At 40.7% G+C, this 18,271-nt stretch overlaps 2 long non-coding RNA genes across 2 annotated transcripts in view; one reads left to right on the top strand and one right to left on the bottom strand.

The window, feature by feature from the left end:
• The window catches only part of LOC137334394 (uncharacterized), a 69,577-nt gene that overhangs the window by 14,533 nt on the left and 36,773 nt on the right, over positions 1-18,271 (top strand). The window lies entirely within an intron of this gene.
• On the bottom strand, positions 12,725-17,646 carry LOC137334393 (uncharacterized). The gene is made up of 3 exons (XR_010966134.1): positions 17,574-17,646; positions 16,754-16,856; positions 12,725-13,101 (listed from the first exon to the last, which is right to left on the bottom strand). It is a non-coding gene; the product is annotated as an uncharacterized lncRNA (long non-coding RNA).

Genomic DNA, 18,271 nt, shown 5'->3' with positions numbered 1-18,271 from the left:
ATGTTATTTTCGGAAAGTAATATTGATGATCCCTACGTATTTTAGAATGCAGGACATTTTTATGATTCTCAACTTCTTTAATATGCCGGTGAAATTGAATTATTTTGACACTCATCAGTTTGTACTGTTGCATTAAGTTTTAGTGTGGGCTTTTTGATTGACATCTAAAGTATTATCATATTTGATTTATTGAACGAATAGGGACCCAAATGTCCTCTTGAGCATAGGATCTATTTCAGGGAGTTGTAACTCTCTCAACACCACCAGTACCTGAAGGTTGTTGATATCCATCTATTTTCCAAAAGCAACTCTCTTTATAAAAGGTCATTCAACCCCCACCAGAATTTATTTTCTTTCACATCCTTCCTTTAGGATTCCAAGAAGCTTTTAACTTTGCCATTTCCATACTCCATGTCCATGAAGAAAAGACAAGATCAACATACGATACGAAAAAGCTGTACAATTCACTATCCTACACACATTGATTCAAGAATTTCAGCAATTCCACTGCATCTGGTTCTGGGGAAGGTGGGACCTGTATAAACCAGATGGGTTGCACCTCAACAGATCCGGGACTAATATCCTCGCAGGGGGGTTTGCTACTGCTGTTGGGGAGGGTTTAAACTAGAGTGGCAGGGGGATGGGAACCTGAGCGGGGAGTCAGAAGAGAGTAAAGTTGAAAGCAGCAAGAGAGGGGAGGACCCAGGGGAAATTTACAATACAAATAGTACAAATAGTTGTTCAAGAACAAGTGAAAGGGAAAAGCGTAGAGCAGCAGAAAGAGAGTGTACTTTAGGCACTACAGATAAAATGAAAACTAGAAGGTGTAAAGCGATTTACCCAGCATCAAAGCTGAAGGACAGGTTGGGGTGTGTGGCCCAACTAAGAGTTCTATATAGAAGTTACAACATAGAAGTTACAACATGGAAACAGGCCCTTCGGCCCAACATGTCCATGTCGCCCAGTTTATACCACTAAGCTAGTCCCAATTGCCTGCACTTGGCCCATATCCCTCTATACCCATCTTACCCATGTAACTGTCCAAATGCTTTTTAAAAGACAAAATTGTACCCGCCTCTACTACTGCCTCTGGCAGCTCGTTCCAGACACTCACCACCCTTTGAGTGAAAAAATTGCCCCTCTGGACCCTTTTGTATCTCTCCCCTCTCACCTTAAATCTATGCCCCCTCGTTATAGACTCCCCTACCTTTGGGAAAATATTTTGACTATCGACCTTATCTATGCCCCTCATTATTTTATAGACTTCTATAAGATCACCCCTTAACCTCCTACTCTCCAGGGAAAAAAGTCCCAGTCTGTCTAACCTCTCCCTGTAAGTCAAACCATCAAGTCCCGGTAGCATCCTAGTAAATCTTTTCTGCACTCTTTCTAGTTTAATAATATCCTTTCTATAATAGGGTGACCAGAACTGTACACAGTACTCCAGCACGGAGTATAAGGAGTAAATTAAATGAACTACAGGCACAAATTCAAATTGGAGGGTATGATACGATAGCTATTAATGAGACTTGGCTGCAGGATGGTCAGGATTGGGAACTAAATATACCAGGTTATAAGGTCTACAGGTGAGATAGGGAAAATGGAAGAGGTGGAGGAGTAGCCTTAGTGATTAGAGATGAAATTACTTCAATGATAAAGGAGGATATAACGAGAGGTAAGCAGCCGACGGAAACCTTATGGGTTGAATTGAGAAATAAGAAAGGATCTAAGACTATAGTAGGAATTGTGGAAAGGACCCCTGGCAGCAGCTTTGAAGTGCTAGATTGTATAAATGCAAAGTTTAGACAAGCGTGTAACAAAGGCATAGTGGTCTTAATGGGGGACTTTAACCTTCACATAGATTGGGAAAAGCAGACTAGCAACTGTCAGAAAGGTAGTGAATTTCTTGAGTGTGTCCGGGATAGTTTTCTACAGCAGTATGTCCTAGAGGCAACAAGGGGGCAAGCCATATTAGATTTAGTAATGAGTAATGAACCAGATTTAGTTAACGGCTTAACTGTACGCGAACATCTATCCAATAGCGATCATAACATGATCAAATTCAAGGTAGTGATTGAAAGGGGAAAAAGTGAATCAGCTGCTAAGATTCTAGACTTGGGTAAGGCCGACTTCAATGGGATGAGACAGAGACTGTCCACAGTAAACTGGGCAAATCTGTTAATGGCTAAAACGACTGATGATCAGTGGGAAATATTTAAAGAAATATTTAACGTGATACAGAATCGGTTTATACCCCTGAGGGGCAAGAACTCTACTTGCCAAAATAAACAGCCATGGACAACTAAAGAGGTGAGGGACAGTATAAGACATAAGGAAAGGGCATACAAAAAGGCAAAAAATGGCTCAGATCCTGGCAAATGGGAAAGATACAAAGATCAACGAAGGGTCACAAAACAGATAGTAAGAGCTACAAAAAGAGAGTATGAAAAGAAACTTGCAAGGGATATCAAAACCAATACGAAGAACTTTTATAGTAACATTAGGAAAAAGAGGGTGGTCAGGAGCAGTGTTGGCCCCTTAAAAACTGAAAGTGGGGATATTGTCATTGATAATGGGGAAATGGCGTACATATTGAATAATTACTTTGCGTCAGTATTTACAGTAGAAAAAGAGGATAGCATGCCAGAAATCCCAAGAGAACTAATATTGAATCGGGGACAGGGAATCAATAAAATTAACATAAGTAAAACAACAGTAATGAAGAAAATAATAGCACTAAAGAGTGACAAATCCCCAGGACCAGATGGTTTCCATCCCAGGGTTTTAAAGGAAATAGGTGAGCAGATTGCAGATGCCCTAACTATAATCTTTCAAAGTTCTCTAGATTCAGGGACCGTCCCTCTAGATTGGAAAATTGCACATGTCACTCCGCTTTTTAAGAAAGGAGAGAGAGGGAAACCAGGGAATTATAGACCAGTTAGCCTAACATCTGTTGTTGTGAAAATGCTGGAGTCTGTAATTAAGGATAGGGTGACTGAACACCTCGAAAATTTTCAGTTAATCAGAGAGAGCCAACATGGATTTGTGAAAGGTAGGTCGTGCCTGACAAACCTGATTGAATTTTTTGAAGGGGTGACTAAAGTAGCGGTCAGGGGAATGTCAATGAATGTCATTTATATGGACTTCCAGAAGGCATTTGATAAAGTCCCACATAAGAGACTGTTAGCTAAGATAGAAGCCCATGGAATCGAGGGAAAAGTACGGACTTGGTTAGGAAGTTGGCTGTGCGAAAGGCGACAGAGAGTAGGGATAATGGGTAGGTACTCACATTGGCAGGATGTGACTAGTGGAGTCCCACAGGAATCTCTCTTGGGGCCTCAATTATTCACAATATTTATTAACGACTTAGATGTAGGCATAGAAAGTTTCATATCTAAGTTTGCCGATGACACAAAGATTGGTGGCATTGTAAGCATAGGAACATAGGAACAGGAGTAGGCCATTCAGCCCCTCGTGCCTGTTCCGCCATTTGATAAGATCATGGCTGATCTGTGATCTAACTCCATATACCTGCCTTTGGCCCATATCCCTTAATACCTTTGGTTGCCAAAAAGCTATCTATCTCACATTTAAATTTAGCAATTGAGCTAGTATCAATTGCCGTTTGCGGAAGAGAGTTCCAAACTTCTACCACCCTTTGTGTGTAGAAATGTTTTCTAATCTCGCTCCTGAAAGGTCTGGCTCTACTTTTTATACTGTGCCCCCTACTCCTAGAATCCCCAACCAGCGGAAATAGTTTCTCTCTATCCACCCTATCTGTTCCCTTAATATCTTGTGAACTTCGATCAGATCACCCCTTAACCTTCGAAACTCCAGAGATTACATCCCCAATTTGTGTAATCTCTCCTCGTAACTTAACCCTTGAAGTCCGGGTATCATTCCAGTAAACCTACGCTGCACTCCAAGGTCAATATGTCCTTCCGAAGGTGCGGTGCCCAGAACTGCTCACAGTACTCCAGGTGCGGTCTAACCAGGGTTTTGTATAGCTGCAGCATAACTTCTGCCCCCTTGTACTCTAGTCCTCTAGATATAAAGGCCAGCATTCCATTAGCCTTATTGATTATTTTCTGCACCTGTTCATGACACTTCAGTGATCTATGTACCTGAACCCCTAAGTCCCTTTGGACATCCACTGTTTTTAACTTTTTACTATTTAGAAAGTACCCTGTTCTATCCTTTTTTGATCCAATGTAGTGTAGATGAAAACATAAAATTACAAAGTGATATTGATAGATTAGGTGAATGGGCAAAACTGTGGCAAATGAAATTCAATGTAGGCAAATATGAGGTCATCCACTTTGGGGTTGTATTCTCTAGAGTTTAGAAGGTTAAGGGGCGATCTGATCGAAGTTTGTAAGATATTAAGGGGAACGGATAGGGTGGATAGAGAGAAACTATTTCCGCTGGTTGGGGATTCTAGGAGTAGGAGGCACAGTCTAAAAATTAGAGCCAGACCTTTCAGGAGTGAGATTAGAAAACACTTCTACACACAAAGGGTGGTAGAAGTTTGGAGCTCTCTTCCGCAAACGGCAATTGATACTAGCTCAATTGCTAAATTTAAATCTGAGATAGATAGCTTTTTGCCAACCAAGGGTATTAAGGGATATGGGCCAAAGGCAGGTATATGGAGTTAGATCACAGATCAGCCATGATCTTATCAAATGGCGGAGCGGGCTCGAGTGGCTGAATGGCCTACTCCTGTTCCTATGTTCCTATCTTTGCTAGCAACACAAATATTAGGCTGACTAACAAAAGCATTGATTTGGTTAAGGATTTTACACTGTTCAATTTTATGTGTAGATACATGAAAAGCAAATAATTATATCCAAAAAGTACATATTAGATCATCAAATTTCACATGCAATTGTATTTTAATGTGGTGTGCTCCATACCCTTACTTGTTGAACTGAACTAGCAAAGCACATTGCTATAGTTACACAGGAAATTCTACAGGTAAAGGCAAATAATAAACCAAGTTATATTTTATCTCAACAGTATTATTTTTTTCCCAAACTGAAGTAAACAACACACTATGCAGAAAAATGATCTGCAATGTATTCAGAAAAATATTGACAGCGATGACAAACGTGAAGGCATCTGTGCAATGCATTGTGGGTAAAAATGCTTTTTCTACTTCGTTCTTAGCCATCACTCCTAAATTTTGCACTGTCCACAGCTGGATTACCAAACTTTTGATCCTTCATACCTTCTTATTGATTAAGTAGCTTGTTAACTACTTCAGAAATATTAAGATGTCCCATGGCTTGCTGATTTTTGGCATTCCTAAAATTGCACTATAAAAAACTGCCTGCTTCAAAGCCGTGTTCACCCATCAATTTGTAAATAGGTCGTAAAAAAAACTGTTACTAACCCCTATTTTAAATTAAAATATAGCTCTACATGCCCATGAAGTCGATGTACCATTGGGACGGGCTCCACCAGAACCGGAATGGGACCAGTGTCCTAGTGGAAGTGATAAATGGGGCTGTCGATAAGACTTTAAACTAGTAAGACGGGGGTGGGGGGAGGAATCTGGTGAAGATAACATAAGTCTGAAGAAAAAAGAAATAGGAAATGAGAGTACAGTTCAGACCAAGGTAAGGAATAAGGGTAACATAAATGGTCAGGGAACAAATACAGTTATAGATCATGAGTGCAAAATAACTGTTCAAAATAAAGTGAGGGGAACAATTATTAAAAACAAATTAAATTGCCTGTACAGCAATGTGCACAGCATCGGAAACAAAATGGGGGAATGGAGGCAATAATTTATAACGAGGAGCCAGATGTAATAGGGATAACTGAAACATGGCTGCATAAAGAACAGGACTGGCAGTTAAATATTGCAGGAGATAATGTATTTAGAAAGGATGGAGAAGGAAGAAGGGGGTAGGGTTGGGGGTGGGGGGGTAGCTGTACTAATTAGAGACACTATAATGGCCATAGAAAAAAGGGAAATAAGTAACATTAAGATAGAAACAGAATCCAAATGGATTGAGACAAAGGATAAGAAGGGATTGGTCATGTTAATAGGGATATTCTACAGATCACCTAATAGTGGAAGGGAAGTGGAGGATGAAATATGTCGACAGATCTATGAAATGAGTAAAAAACATTGAATAACAATCATGAGAGATTTCAACTACCCCCAAATAAACTGGCAAAAACAGGTAGGGAAAGGAGAAAAGGGAATGGAGTTTTTACAGTGTTTACATGACTCCTTTCTTACCCAGTGTTTGAGAAGCCCAACAAAAGAGGAATCACTGCTTGATCTAGTAATGGGAAATGAACCAGAACAGATATGAGAAGTAAGCATTGGCGAACATCTAGGCAATAGCGATCATAACATAATAAGGTTTAAAATAATGATTGAGAGAGACATAAGTAAGACAAAGACCAAAGTAATAGATTGGAAAAAAAAGTTATTTGATGGGGATGAGAATGGAACTATAGAAGGTAAACTGGAAAAAAAGTTGGCAGACAAAGAGATAGAAGAGCAGTGGATAATAGAGTCATAGAGTCATAGAGTTATACAGCACGGATAGAGGCCCTTCGGCCCATCGTGTCCGCGCCGGCCATCAAGCCCTGTCTAATCTAATCCCATATTCCAGCATTTGGTCCGTAGCCTTGTATGCTATGGCATTTCAAGTGCTCATCCAAATGCTTCTTGAATGTTGTGAGGGTTCCTGCCTCCACAACCCTTTCAGGCAGTGAGTTCCAGACTCCAACCACCCTCTGGGTGAAAAAGTTCTTTCTCAAATCCCCTCTAAACCTCCTGCCTTTTACCTTGAATCTATGCCCCCTTGTTATAGAACCCTCAACGAAGGGAAAAAGCTCCTTAGTATCCATCCTATCTGTGCCCCTCATAATTTTGTACACCTCAATCATGTCCCCCCTCAGCCTCCTCTGCTCCAAGGAAAACAAACCCAATCTTCCCAGTCTCTCTTCATAGCTGAAGCGCTCCAGCCCTGGTAACATCCTGGTGAATCTCCTCTGCACCCTCTCCAAAGCGATCACATCCTTCCTGTAGTGTGGCGACCAGAACTGCACACAGTACTCCAGCTGTGGCCTAACCAGTGTTTTATACAGCTCCATCATAACCTCCTTGCTCTTATATTCTATTTAAAATGGTGATCAATAGAGCTCAGGAGAAATATATTCCTCTAAAAAACAAGAACAAATGGGCCAATAATGAAACAACATAGATGAATAAAAAGATAATGGTAAAATTGAAACTAAAGAAAAAGGTATGCTCTAAGTACATAGACAATAAAGGAGTGGATGACAAATGGGAATATGAAGAGGTTAGGAAAGAAGTGGAAAAAAATTAGAAAAGCAAAAAGGAACTATGAAATTAAATTATCAAGGAATATAAAAAGAAATAGTAAAATAGTCTACAGACATGTAAATAACAAAAGAAAAATCAGAATAGGAATCGGGCCACCAGGGGATGCACAAGATAAACTCACAGGTAATGACAGCGAAATGGCAGAAATATTGAATAGCTACTTTGCCTCAGTATTGACCAGGGAGTCTAACAAAGTGGGAATGACATTAGAAGAAGAGATCAAAAAATATATAAAAACATTTAAGATAGAAAGAGGGGAGATAATTGTTAAACTAATCAAACTTAGAGAGGATGAAACCCCTGGTCCGGATGGACTGCATCTGCGAATATTAAAAGAAGTTATGGAGGAGATAGCAGAGGCACTATTACGTATATATAAAAAATCATTAGAAAAGGGAATAGTGCCAGAAGACTGGTGGACAGCTATGTGATTTCTATATTTAAAAAGGGAGATAGAACAAGTCCAAGAAACTATAGACCAGTTAGTTTAACATCAGTAGTAGGAAAGATATAATAAAGAATAGTCAGCACAGATTTCAGAAGGGAAAGTCATGCTTGACCAAATTTATTGAATTCTTTGAAGAAGTAACAGAAAGAGTAGACAAGGGTAATGCAGTAGATTTTTGATGCAATAGATGTAATATATTTAGATTTTCAAAAGATCTTCGATAATGTACCGCATTGTAGACTCATGACTACGGTCAGAGCATATGGAGTCGTGGGCAAAAGGTAGCAGAATGAATAGCAAGTTGGCTACAAAACAGAAAACAGGAACAGAAAAGGGAGTAGGGGTTAAGGGTAGATACTCAGACTGGCAAAAGGTGGAAAGTGGTTTTCCACAGGGATCGGTGCTGGGACCACTGTTGTTCAGAATTTACATTAACGATTTGGATTCGGGAATTGGAAGTAAAATTTCAAAATTTGCAGACGGCACCAAATTGGGGGGTGGAGTTAATACAAAGGAAAAATGCGTCAAAATGCAAGAGGACATTAATAAACTTGCAAAATGGGTATGTAATTGGCAAATGAATTTCAATATAGATAAGTGTGAGGTTCTGCATTTTGGTAGGAAGATAAAGGGGGCCACTTACTGCTTGGAAAGTAAGAGTCTAATTGGGATAGAGGAGCAAATTGATCGAGGGATACAGATACACAAATCACTGAAAGTAGTGATAGAGGTTAATAAGGCCATAAAAAAGGCAAATCAAGTACTGGGGTTCATTTCTAGAGGGATAGAATTGAAAATCAGTGAAGTTATGTTGAACTTATATAGAACCTTGGTTAGACCACACTTGGAGTACTGCACACAGTTCTGGTCCCCATATTATAGAAAGGATATAAAGGCATTGGAGAGGGTGCAAAAAAGATTCACAAGGATGATACCAGAAATGAGAGGATATACTTATCAGGAAAGGTTGAACAGTCTGGGGCTCTTGACTCTAGAAAAGAGAAGGCTGAGGGGTGACCTGATAGAGGTCTTTAAGGTAATGATCGGGTTTGATAGGATAGACATAGAGAAAATGTTTCCACTTGTGGAGGAGTACAAAACTAGAGGTCAGAAATATAAAGTAACACTAATAAAGCGAATAGGGAATTCGGGAGAAACCTCTTTACCCAAAGTATGGTAAGAATGTGGAACGTGCTACCACAAGGAGTAGTTGAGGCGAATAGCATAGATGCATTTAAGGAGAAACTAGATAACACATGAGGGAGAAAGGAATAGAAGGGTATGCTGATAGGGTTAGATGAAGTAGCAAGGGAGGAGGCTCGCGTGAAGCATAAATGCCAGCATAGTCCAGCTGGGCCGAATGGCCTGTTTCTGTGCTGTAGTTTCGATGTAACTCGATATTGTAGCACAATTGAATTTATTTCCATATGTCTATGTTTTTTTCCTTTTCTCATTATGGGAAAATCTGTTAATAATAGAATTTTCATACTGCATATTTAAACTTGTCTACACTACATTTCCTTATCATGCGTTGACAGAAAAAGCTGTAAAGTATTTTAGCTTTATTGTACGTGTTGTATTGACTTCGAACTGCAATTCCTTGGGGTGTGGTTAGATTTGTCAATCAAAACAACATGGAAACCATATGGTACAGGTTGCCTTCTTTGTAATCACACACATGCCTTTAATCACTTTATATAGCATCTGTTCTTAGGTTCCTGAATCCACACCCCAAATGCCTGTGCGAACAAATAATAAAATTACGGTTACCATAGTTACATGTTTTCCCCCAAAGGGAGTGTATTATTATGTTAAATGGGAGATTAATCTATTGGTGCAAATAAAGCTCCTTATGTCCCATCTATAATCAACAAAGTCCTCATTTTGAAAGAATGATCAATTTTCACAAGATACAGATAAAACAAAGGACGTAAAAGAAATTCTTTGCATTTTGAGAAATTCTCATTATGTTTTGTCTATAGGGAGGTGTGAGTCTATCTTCTTAAAAGGATCAATTAATCTTGTAGGTTTTAGTTTAAGACAGATGCTTGTCTTAAATTACTAACATCAGGCTGAAAATGAATGCAGACATGTCCAAGCAAGGCTTTCTCCTTTCAGCCTAAGATTATTTCACAATGCAATCAAAAAAACACCTGGACAAAAGTTGGTTGCATAATTCTGTTGCTTAGTGACAGAAATGTGTGTTTCTCCTACACTCACAGAAAACTGTGTAAAGATAGATTAAAGCACTCCTGTGGTCTGGCAACTGTAGAAATAAAAGTCATAATTCCACAGTTGCCAGGACAACAGCCAGCCTTCTAGCACAATTTCTCCACAAGACAGCCTATCCAGTAATTGAAGATTCATGCAACTGCTCTACCATTTGTGTGCTCTGCAGTAATGTTACACTTGTGTGCTGTCCTGGAAGATTGATGTGACACTGGAACCAATGACAGTCGACTGCAAACAATTCTTATTAGCTCCGTGATCCACTAGTGAACAAATACTGTTTAGAGCCAAAATGTCCCTATGAATTCAATACTCCATCTCCATTAAAATAGTGGCAGTCATTTCTGGAGCAGTGTGAGAGGCAATTCGTCTAACTGGGACTATTAGAGTGTCTGTAAATAAAATAATTAATGAGTTCAGAGAACCAAGGTTAATAGGGCCAAAGTAAGTTTCACTTCATTCCTCAGAACTGCTCAATGTTGCTTGTACCAGTGACAAGAGGAAGGAAAAGCAAGATGAGATTGCCCATTCAGTTGAGTAACGAACCATTTAGATAAGAACAAGAGCATCGAAACTCTGCATTCAGCAAATTAGTTTGGCATCAAAACAGATCTTGTGCCATGTTTGAGTCATAGACTTCAAACTCTGATGGATATGCTGGACTGCAGTTGTGTTATGCTGGTCTAGGCTTTCGACACACCTTCCTTTTTTGATTCGGACAGATCTCCAGCAGGAAGGGGTTTCCGTTCACCCTGAGTAGCCCCGCTGACCCCAGAGTTGGGGTTATTTACATACAGGAAGCGGGTTCCCTGGACTTTGCCGCGAAGTCATGCCACTCTGGGGGTTTGCTGCAGTGGGAAGAGGAGGTGAAGAGCAAGCTGTCTGTTCAAAATAAAAATGCTTTATTTATGGGACTTGTGTATGGCAGCATTTGCCCTGGGGTCTCCTCTGCTGATCTCTGAACCCTGGACACTTGAGCCCAACAGGCTCCTGCATCCAGCATTCCAGGAGTGCAAATGGTGCGAAAAACAGCAATCTGCTCTGATGTGATTGACCCCCAGAGAACAGCAGGGAGGCCAAGATAAAGCAGAGTGTGCACCTAAGTTGAGGTGGAAAGCCTAGGCCGCCATCCATAAAAACATCCATATATAGTGACCTCAGAGGTTGCATTTGAAACAACTCTGTGCCAACCAAATTTCTGCTAGCTCCTCCTTAAAGTGAAGGGCCAGGACAACCGGGGGAGGGGGAGTGGGAAACAAGTGACAAGATGGCAGATAATAAAGCAATGTCTGGCAGTATTTTTGTAGAGGGGCAGGGAGAGCAATTATGCTCATCCTAGCCCCAAAACATGCTCCAAAAACTATTCAACAATGGTTTTGCAAGCAGCCACCAGCAATCTCTTTAAGGGAGCCTGGTTTGGCCACATTCTGCACTGTGTCAGTAGGCAGGGCTTGCGCAGTGTGGGTGCTGCGTGTTCACTGATGAAAATGGCTTCTGGGTCCTGTCTGTGCCATAAGACCCCAATTTGCATATAGCAATGAGGCTCCCGCCTGTTTCCAGTGGAAGCCCTGGCTGCTTGTTTCAAGGCCCGGAATAAAGTGGCAGCCAAGTTTTTTTTTTAACGATTTTAGTCTCATTATTGCCTCACTCCTGCCAGAAAATGGGGCGTGAGAGGGACCAAAGTCGACCCTCATTGATTAGGAACTTCAGGGAAGACAAAAACTGACAAATCCGCTGACAATGGAAGATGAACAGAAAGGAAACCAATATCATGTTGTATATCTATATAAGAACACCTGAAAAAATAGCCTCCTGACAATTCTCATATGTGAGATAAAATGGGTTCACTGGACACTTTGAACATGGGTGAGAAGTCGGCTGGTGGAATTTAAATGAGGCTCGACCGTTAAGATCGTCTGGATCTCATTCTGTCGCGGGGACGTGGGAAATTAACTCGCCTGTTCGGTTTACCCACCGGAAACCTGCCTGGAAGTTAAAATCCAGGCCCTGGTCTTATCTGATCATTGAGTTATTCTCATTTAAATAATCCATCATATTACTTTCTGAAGGCTGTATAATGAGAGTAAATAGAGCTGATCCCAAATGTTGTAACAATAGGATGAATTGCACACAATTTTAGTGAAAAAGCAGATGTGAATAAAAAACTATGTCTACATGTTCATTACCATTGAAAGAAAGAAAGAAAGAACTTGTATTAATATAGCACCTTTTGTGTCCTCCAGTTGTCCCAAAGCACCTCACAGCCAATGAAGTACTTTTGAAGTGTAGTCACTGTTGTAATGCAGGCAAATGCAGCAGCCAATTTGCACACAGCAAGGCCCGATAATCAGCAGTGAGATAAATGACCAGATAATCTGCTTTGTTGGTGTTGGTTGAGGGATAAATGTTGGCAAAGACAACAGGAGAACTCCCCTAGTCGTTTTTGAATAGTGCTATGCCAACCCGAGATTGCAGACGAGGCCCCAGTTTAGCATTTCATCCGTAAGATGAGACCTCCAACAGTGCAGCACTCCCTCAGTACTGCACTCAAGTGTCAGCCTAGATCATGTGCTTAAGTCTCTGGAACTATCTGGTGGCTTGAATCCACAACCTTCTGACTCAAAAGTGAGAGTACCAGCACTGAGCCAAGGCTGACAGAAAATATAGTCCTTGGTGTTTTGAAATTTAATGACAATAAATGGTTCATGACACAAAATTAAATCTTATTTAAGTTTTTCTTATTCATAATATGATTCCTTTAGGTTATGTAATAGAAACTTACGTAGGAACTAAATAATACGACTTTGGAATATTACTGGAGTGTGTTGAACCTACAAGGCCCATTGTTCAATCCTCTGTAGTAGTTTACATTGGATCTGAGCTGGTTTAACTGTAATAAGTCTCATCAGTTTTCAGCTAGCAGCTGGAAAAAGTGTCATCACCGATTTTAAAAATTACGACCGCCCCACTTATTGATCCACAGAGTCGCATTGCCAGGGAAGTCCATGAACTCGTTCATCTTGCCCTCTCAACCACTCATTGGGGGTGAATTACTCTACAAGGAAAAGGGAAATTAGGGAAGCAATTAATAAAACGCTATTTTGAAAGTAAACTTATCAGACACTCTAAACAAAGAGTTATTCAAATTTTTAAAGAAAAAAATTGGTTCAAAATGATCAAATGCAAAGCTATTGCACCCTTTTCAGTCCAAATGTATGATTTGACCCAAATATAATCACTAGTATTCTGACAGCCTCCAATGGGCAAATATTGGTAATGCATGACCATTGTAAAAATGCAGAGTAACACTTTTTTCCCCTTCCTTTATGCTTGCCTTTTGGTTGGAAAAATTCCTTACTCTCGTCAATGGTAGCCTGTTAAAACTTGACTTATTCTAATAAAATTCCTCGTTTCCTCTCACAGGAACTGTTCATCACTACAGGGTTTTCTTTGGCTAAAAACACAGCTTAGTCTAGACTACGGATTCTCTATAGCTGATGCCAATTCCATTGTAAAAATTGGCTCACTGCAGGAGTGTTGTGGTAGGGCAAGAGATGCCATTTGGTTTTTCTATCCCCCAGGTCATGTGTTCCACCTGCACATGATATCCAGTAGAGTTAAACAGAGGAAGTTCAATTCAAATTCAGGTTTGGATATGGATTTAGGTAGCTCAGACCCCCAGGTCATGGATTTGTTTCAAATCTTTTCTTTTAAAGGGTGAAAATATTTATCGTGTGGGCTTTATTATTCAACCTATGAGATTAGACCTATCATCAGGTCCACTGATTAAATTAAATTCTGCTTTTATTACATGGGAGTTTTATCGATGCTTTGGGGATCACATTCCGTGATTCTGTAGGTTTTCTCTGCAGGTTGAAAACCAAAGGCCTTTCCCATCAATACTGTATTTTCATGGAACTACTTTTATTCTTTTCCATGACTATCACAGAACATGCTAAACATTTAAACTGAACATCATTGCTTCTCCTTTTTCCAGGCCCTGCAGAACATTACACACTAAACAAACATTCCCTCAGTGATTGTAACATCACCACTGAAGCCTAAAGACTTAATGGCGACATTAACAGATGAGCACTTAAAACATTCGTATTCTGTCCACTGTTTTAATGCAGGCACAAACCTGTTTATTTTAAATGGATTAAGTCTTCTGTTAAAATAACGGATAGAAGAATGAAAAAAGATCTTCATTTTTAGAGCACCTTATCACATCTCTCAGGAATAACCCAAAGCTCTTCACATAAACTAATTACCTTTCTTTTGAGTGTAATGACTGTGTTAAGCAGACAAACGTGGCAGTCATTTTGAACACAAGATCCCACAAACAATAATGATATGGATGACAAATTAATCTATCTTTAGTGGCTAGGGGAAGAATGTTGGCTAGGACACTGGGATAATTCATGGAAACATAGAATCATACAGCAAAGAAGGAGGCCATTCGGCCCATCGTGCCTGTGCAGGCTCTTTGAACGAGCTATCCAATTAGCCCCACTCCCTTGCTCTTTCCCCATAGCCCTGCAAATTTTTCCTTTTCAAGTATTTATTCAATTCCCTTTTGAATGTTAATATTGAATCTGCTTCCATCACCTTTTCAGGCAGTGCATTCCAGATCATAACAACTCTGCGTAAAATGATTTCTCCTCATCTCCCCTCTGGTTCTTTTGCCAATTACCTTAAATCTGTGTCCTCTAGTTACCGACCCTCCTGCCAGTGGAAACAGTTTCTCGCTATGTACTCTTATCAAAATCCTTCAAAATTTTGAACACCTCCATTAAATCTCCCCTTAATCGTCTCTGCTCTAAAGAAAACAATCCCAGCTTCTCTAATCTCTCCACATATCTGAAGTCCCTCATCCCTGGTACCATTCTAGTAAATCTCCTCTGCACCCTCTCCAAGGCCTTGACATCCTTCCTAAAGTGAGGTACCCAGAATTGGACACAATACTCCAGTTGAGGCCTAACTAGTGATTTACAAAGGTCTAGCATAACTTCCTTGCTTTTGTACTCTTATGGGGCAAATTTTAATCCCCAAGAATGGGTGGGTTGTGGGCGGGTGGGGAGTAAAAATACTCTGTTTTCAGAGCAGGACAGCATCCCAGCTCCAACACACCTGCTTCTGGGTTTAACCCAGGCAAATTTGTCCCAGGAAGTCCAGCCCCCACTTAAATCCGGCAGGGCGATACTTAAAAGGGCAATGTACCTCATTGAGAAACTTGAGGTACTTAATATCTTGTGTATTGGAATAATAAAATGAATTTAGCCTTACCTGTTCTGGTTTCCCATCGCTTCCCATTCACGTCAGGTGAAGGTAGGTGGGAAGGCTGGATCCATGAGGTGAGTGCCTTTATTGCATTATTTGTGGACCCAGAGGAGCAGGAGTGCTTCATCCAGGTCCAACAAGCTCACCTGGCTGAAAGGACCCAGCGATCGGCTAACCCCTCCTCCCATAATGCCCCCCCAGCAAGGAAGACATCCCCTCCTCCTCCCACCACGATGGTGGACCCCACCTGCCTCCAACTCTTCACCCGATCTCCGATTTTCTTCTCAGCCCCCCAATCTCTTCCTCGGCCCCCTCAATCTCTTCCTCGGCCCCTCCCTGAGCCTCTCCCGGCCTCCCCACCCATCCTCTCCCCGCCACTCCCCCCCCACCCCGGATCCTCCCCCAGCCTGTCAATCAGGCTGGCTGCCGGGCTGGAAACCCGGACGTGCCATTGATGGTCTCATTAAGGTCATGATCTGCAATCACGACCTGCCCACTTACCTTCCGGGTTTCACACCCGGAAAACATACCCCTCACAGCTCCCTTCCCGGCTCTCAGGTACCATTTACCCATTTGCCTTTATTTATAAAGCCAAGGATCCCATATGCTTTTTTAACAGCCTTATCATCTTCTCCTGCCACCTTCAAAGGTTTCTGTACCTAAACCCCAAGGTTTCTTTGTTCCTGCACCCCCTTTAAAATTGTACCATTCTGCTTATATTCCTTGCTATTCTTTGAATAGTGTCATGGGACCTTTAATATTCACCTGAAGAAGAAGATGGGACCTCAGCTTAATGCTTCATTCAAAGGATGACACCTCCGACAATCTAGCTCTCTTTCCATACTGCGCTGAAGTGTTACCCTAGGTTGTGACAGTATCACAGGCACGTGTAGGATGATTTCCAACCTGCTATCTGAAAGCTAGTGGCACACTGGAGTGGCCTAGCATGACATTCCCTGTGATTTCTTTCTCCTTTCAGGTTGAGAAATGCCATGGCAACCCCTAAAGGTATCCCTTAAAAACCTCACTGGCAATCTTCTAACCTGTGGCTAGATAACGCAGTCAAAAAAAATCCCTAGCTGAAACAGAACAGTAAAATTAAACTGACTAAATTAATGTGTGAATGTTTGGTCTGCTAATATCACCAATAAAAATATCTAGGATTAGGGGACCTATAATAATCTAATACTGCCCCTGAAATCACACAGTGACAACTAATATATTTTGTGATGTCTCCTTTGACGTTAAGTACATGGAACATAACCTGTTGGTGCAGGGAGCTTGCTTTAATAATAATTCTTTCTTAATTGTTTCTTATACAGAAAATCCATATTTTTTGTTTAAACCATTGTCTTACCCAGAACTAGATACTACATTTAGCATCATCCTACCTAGATACTATACTTATTCACTCCTGAGATACTTACAGTTTTGTCATGTGTACGTCTGGTTTGCCAACTGGACGCTCTCATATCCACCTGTAGGTCCCGGACAACCATCATCTATACTGGATTCCAGCCAATGCAGCTGCTGATTTAGAAAATCCATGAAAAAGTATAGTCATACGAGGGGAATTGCTGAAGCAACTGACAACTGATTTAGACATAGTTTCCTATAATGCGCCATTTGTTGTACAGGCTGATCCTTACCTATACTTTAAAATGCACAGATCACTGGTCATGGTGAAAACCAGGTGCAGCGTCTGAGCCAGAAAAGGCTCTTGTGAAATAAAGTTCCCTCATTTGGAAATACAATCTCTGACTTCTCTTTGATGATGTAAAGAATTACGCAGGTAAAACTGGCTCTTTTAGCGGTTGCAATATGGCACCACATATTCACAGACTGAGTAATACAATACAGTGCATACATAGATTGGAGACTAGAACAGTATATGCATAGATTCAGAAATACAACTCAGTTAATGCACAGTCCGGGAAATATAACACAGTACGTGCATAGATTGGAGAATGCCGCACATTGGATATGCAGACTGGGAAATGCAATGCAGTTGATGCACAGACTGGGATTATAACACAGTCCATGCATAGACTGAGGAATACAACACAATACATGAAGAGGACACAGAAGAACAGTACAGTGTGCACAAGCTCGAAACTAGGGCAATGTTCACACAAGCCAAGGAGCAGAGCACCACAGTGGATATTTCTAATCCATATAGATTTGAATGGGAACAGTCAGATTTTTTATCAACGTGTTATTTCAGACAGATTTTAATATCTGATTTACCTGGATGGGAAGCAAACAAAACTCGTCTCATCTGAGAACAGATTCTCATAGCAGAACCCCCTGGGACTCAGAATCCTGGCTGTGTGGCGGGGACAAAGATATTATCCATCACTATAATGCTGATCCATTGCTTTTAAAGCTGGGACATGCATTTTGAAATGTCAGAAATGAGATGTGGTTTTAGCAGCAGACAATGATTTATTCCCCACTAACAGGAAGGTAACATGATATTCAGTCAACTATTAGCGCAGAAAATCTACGGATAATTGATTCTTTACACAAATGAAACCATCTAGATTTGTTTGAAGGCTGATTTCCAGCAGTCAGTCATCTGTGAAGTGTAAGATAACCATCACAAAGCCCCCTGGTTACAGTGTTATGTGGATGGATTATGAAATGTGATATGGCATCCTTAATCAAACTGCTTGTTTAATCATTTCAAAAATATCTCCTCGGCAAAACCTTTGGACAGTTTTTAAGCTGATCAGCTCAAGGGCGCGGTTCAATGGCCATTTCCGTGGAAAACCACAATTTGTATTTACACTGTTAACGTTGAGATTGCTATCAACGCAGGAAATCCTGTTTTGTCAAAAAAACATTTGTCTACATAAAAGTATCCAACATGCTGCGTAGTTTCTAGGAAGAGGAATTAATACGTAACAGTAGGATTCTTTCAGGGAAAGGAAGTGCTACGTGAT

The sequence above is a fragment of the Heptranchias perlo genome, chromosome 17 (assembly GCF_035084215.1).
Source record: "Heptranchias perlo isolate sHepPer1 chromosome 17, sHepPer1.hap1, whole genome shotgun sequence".
Taxonomy (NCBI): Eukaryota; Metazoa; Chordata; class Chondrichthyes; order Hexanchiformes; family Hexanchidae; genus Heptranchias; species Heptranchias perlo.
Note: the sequence above shows the minus strand (reverse complement) of the source record. Positions and strands in the feature narration are given on the sequence as shown.